Source organism: Mercenaria mercenaria, chromosome 17, assembly GCF_021730395.1.
Source record: "Mercenaria mercenaria strain notata chromosome 17, MADL_Memer_1, whole genome shotgun sequence".
Classification (NCBI taxonomy): Eukaryota; Metazoa; Mollusca; class Bivalvia; order Venerida; family Veneridae; genus Mercenaria; species Mercenaria mercenaria.
The window spans coordinates 18516358-18521601 of record NC_069377.1 but is presented as its reverse complement, the minus strand read 5'-3'; positions in this window follow the sequence as shown (position 1 = coordinate 18521601).

The window sequence follows — 5244 nt, the reverse complement described above, 5'->3', positions numbered from 1 at the left end:
ACACTCCATAACAGTGTAAAACATGTTTGACCTAGTGATTTCATGGAAACAAATATTCTGACCAATTTTCATTAAGATTGGACCAAAAAATCGGTCTCTTGCGATAAAACAAGCATTTTCTTAGATATGACCTAGTTTTTGACCCTAGATGACCCATGTTCAAACTCGACCTAGATTTTATCAAGGCAATCATTCTGACCAAAATTCATGAAGATCAACTGAAAAATACAGCCTCTATCACATACAGAAGTTTTTTCTTTGATTTGACCTAGTGACCTAGTTTTTGACCTCAGATGACCCATATTCAAATTCGACCTAGATTTCATTAAGGCAATCAACCTGACCAAATTTCATAAAAATCAATTGAAAAAAACAGTCTCTATCGCATACACAAGATTTTTCTTTAATTTGACCTAGTGACCTAGTTTTTGACCTCAGATAACCCATATTCAAAATCGACCTAGATTTCATCAAGGCAATCACTCTGACCAAATTTCATGAAGATCAATTGAAAAATACATCCTCTATTGCATACACAAGGTTTTTCTTCGATTTGACCTAGTGACCTAGTTTTTAAACCCAGATGACCCATTTTCAAATTCGGCCTAGATTTTATCAAGGTAATCATTCTGGCTAAATTTCATAAAGATCAGTTGAAAAATACAGCCTCTATTGCATACACAAGGTTTTTCTTTGATTTGACCTAGTGACCTAGTTTTTAACCCGAGATGACCCATTTTCGAACTTGGTCTAAATTTTATCAAGATTATCATTCTGACCAAAATTCATGAAGATCAATTGAAAAATACAGCCTCTATCGCATAAACAAGGTTTTTACGTGATATGACCTAGTGACCTAGTTTTTGACTCCAGATGACCCATTTTTAAACTCGGCCTAGATTTCACCAAGGTAATCATTCTGACCAAAATTCATGAAGATCAATTGAAAAATACAGCCTCTATCGCATACACAAGGTTTTTCTTTGATTTGACCTAGTGACCTAGTTTTTGACCCGAGATGACCCATTTTCGAACTCGGCCTAGATTTCATCAAGGCAATCATTCTGACCAAAATTCATGAAGATCAATTGAAAAATACAGCCTCTATCGCATACACAAGGTTTTTCTTTGATTTGACCTAGTGACCTAGTTTTTGACCAGAGATGACCCATTTTCGAACTCGGCCTAGATTTCATCAAGGTTATCATTCTGACCAATATTCATGAAGAATAATTGAAAAATACAGGCCTCTATCGCATACACAAGGTTTTTCTTTGATTTGACCATGTGACCTAGTTTTTGACCCGAAATGACCATTTTCGAACTCGGCCTAGATTTCATCAAGGTTATCATTCTGACCAATATTCATGAAGATTAATTGAAAAATACCGCCTCTATCGCATACACAAGGTTTTTCTTTGATTTGACCTAGTGACCTAGTTTTTGACCCGAGATGACCCATTTTCGAACTCGGCCTAGATTTCATCAAAGTTATCATTCTGACCAATATTCATGAAGATTAAATGAAAAATACAGCCTCTATCGCATACACAAGGTTTTTCTTTGATTTGACCTAGTGACCTAGTTTTTGACCCGAGATGACCCATTTTCGAACTCGGCCTAGATTTCATCAAGGTTATCATTCTGACCAATATTCATGGAGATTAATTGAAAAATACAGCCTCTATCGCATACACAAGCTAAATGTTGACAGACGACGGACGACAGACGACAGACGACGGACGACGGACGCCGGACATCGAGCGATCAGAAAAACTCACCTGAGCATTGCTCAGGTGAGCTAAAAACGTCAAATGAGGACTATCTTCCTGCTGCGAAAGTGAATATAACATTTAACTGTTTTACAATGAGTGATTATGTTACATTGAAGAAACCACAGCAATTAAGCAGATATTGTATAGCAAAAATGTGATAACTTTTTTCATTCTTTTGAATACATTTTGTCTAACCATGATTAAATAAGTAAATTATTTCTGAAAATACATTCTAATATGCTTGTTTCTGTTAAAACACGCTTACGCTAGAATGACGTCTCGTTAACGTGCGGTGACGTCAATGGTTTTGTTGCGACCAAGAAAGAGTGCCACTATATTTTATCTACTGTTTTAGATTACGGGCATGTTAGAATCGAAATAATTTAAAGCGAAATCGTGTTTTAAGACTATTTATACACTCGGGCGGTAATACGTCGTACAAATACTTTAAATTATTACGCCCAACGTAAAACCGCCCATCGTGCATAAGTAGTGTTAAACGCTTTTTTGCTATAAATTATTTCTTAAATATGTTTTAGAACATAAAGAAAAGAAGAGGGAGAAAATGCGATGGGATATTCAATGACAATGGAATTGATGTTTTCATTTCCAAAACTTACAGGTGAGAGTAAGTATGTTTTATTAGAAAGTCATTTTTTAAACGTTGATTGTTCAAATATACATCTCAAATCTTCCAATATCAAGCAGTTGTAAAATTAAGAATCTTTCATATGAAATTACTTAGCTTTTCAAATTCTTGACTAAAGAATCTAGATCAGATGAAGGACGTAATTTCCTGCTGCAAAAGTGAATATAACATTTAACTGTTTCAAAAAATATAACATATGTATTTCATTTAGACAAGATATTGAAGGTATGCATATAGTTAGGAACAGGCTTGTGTCATATTTTGCATCCGCCTTTTAAATAACTTATGAAGTTGTTCTCTATAAGTTTGTCATTTGCAAACTTTAAGCATAGTGAAATATTTAGATGTACTAAGTAGAGTTCTTTATAACTCATATGAAATACTTAAAGGTCACAGCTTGGACGTTTCCAGAAGATGGAGCCGATAGTCGCATTACCGAAACGTGCACGATATAACACAGACTTTGCAAAGTGTGTTATATGTCAGAAGAGTACAGAGAACAACAAGCTTTTAAACATTACCGAACACGGTTATACGTCATTACGCTTCTCTGTTGAAAATAGATGTGATGATATAGCCACACGCCTGATTAATATTATAAGTCCTAAGGACGAGTTTTTACAAGATGCACCAAAGTGGCATAAGAACTGCAGAAATATTTACACAAACAAAAAAACGGTTGACCAGCATATTGCAAGAAAATACTCTAAGAATGAGTATAGAATACAAACTGTACCATTTGCATGCATGAAAAAAACTTCGAATCAGTGTAATTCAGTTATCAAAGACGTCTGTTTCATATGCGGTAAGGTCAGAGACACTAAAGGCGATTGGACTTTATATTCAATTACATCAAGAGAGAGAGAGAGAGTTCATTGCTGAAGAAGGTTGAGGAACTTCAAGATAATGCCATGTTTTTAAAATTGGGAGGTAGTGACAACAGTTACTCAGACAACGTTTTACAAGAATGTAGATATCATCCAAAATGCATGAATAAATATCTTACCAGTAGACCATTAACTGGAAAAAGTCCAGGACATCAAAAGTATGACAAGGCGTTTGGTACACTTATACCGGAAGTACAGTATGGTATATTTGAAGAAAAACATGTTTTGTGTAAATCTGCTGTACGCGCAAGGTATGTTGAACTGCTTAAATCAGAAGGTGTGAACGGTCCAGAATCATACAAAAGCACACGTCTTTTGCAACGTATACAGTCATATTACGACTCTAATCAAGACAATAAAATCACTATTCTACAACAGAAAGGACTGCCCAGTATTCTGTGCTCATCTGAACTTGCAATTGTAGATTTGATAAAAGCAATTAAAAAGATCAGAGCTGAAAATGAGGAAAAGGAAAATGAAGACATACAATTTGAAACAGAAACTTTTGACCAGGAGACAGAAGTAACAAGAGTAACGTTTAATACGGCTAAATACCTTCGACATAAAATGAAAACACAATGCGCACAGGAAAAAATACAAAGAACACAGAACAGAGAGACAAACATGAATGTAGAGAACGATTGTAATAATGATGAAAATGTTAATGTTATTGATGTAGACAAAATGGATATTTCATTTGAAGAGGCTCAAAAGCGGATAAACAAAAACCTATTTAACTTTGTAGCATGGCTTGTGACAGACAGTGGTCCTGATCTAAGTGAAGATGGGAAAGTGTTAGTGAGTGAAAAAGAAAATGAAACTATTTTAAATCTGGCTCAGGGCATTTTAACTTGTGTGGTTAAAACACCAACACCAAAGCATGTTGGACTTGCCCTTTACATCTTAAAGGAAACGCGCAACAAGGAAGTAGTTACCCTCCTTAACAGATTTGGAAATTGTATAAGCTACACAGATGCACAGCACCATATTAATACTATTGCCGAAGATGCAGATTCTCAAATAACACAGGATGGTTTCTTTCTTCCTGGAAATATAAAGAAGGGCGTATTCACACAATTTGCCATAGATAACTTAGATTTCCATGAAAACACTAAAGATGGCGGGTGTATGCATTCCAACATTTGAATCGGATGAATCATCCGATATTGACAAAGTGAGTCTTATCTGGCATCTTATGAGAATGTCACCAACAGAACATATCAGTGGATCACACGAAATCTTTCCAGCCCCGACCTGGAGCGCATTCAACGACATGATAACAAAGGACACATTCGAAATCCACTGTAATTGGATATGGTCCGATATTTCCAAAGTCTCCAACAGATCCTGCTGTAGTTGACGCATCGCTCACTTACTGTATGAATGTTGCGCTGAAAGTTGGTCAGAACAAGACAGTTGTTACATGTGACCAAGCAATTTATGAAATTGCCCTTTCCCTCAGAAAGAAATATCCGGAAAAGTTTAGCAACGTAATACTTCGAATGGGGGGCTTTCATATAGCCAACAATTTCCTAGGTGCCATTGGCTTTTTCATGCGTTCAAGTGGAATAGAAGACATGATTGTCCAAGCTGAAATACTACTACCTGGTACAACGAAGAAAGTGATGGCGGGAAAAGACTATTATTTAATGGTGCGTGTCCACAGTTTGGTTATCACTGCCATATTCGAGCTATTATGGGAGTCATTTGAAAAATGGTTGCTGCTGTTTCAACACGATTCTCTGTTACCTCAGCTAAATGTAACTGTGTGTGAAGTTATTGAGGAACTTCAGAATAACAACAGTATATCTACATTCAACATAAATGAGAATGAAAGCTTACAAAAGGCCATACATCTAATGCGTGAATACAGGGATACAGAATGTACAAGTCCAACCGCAAAGTTCTGGTTAATGTATATTGATATGGTTCT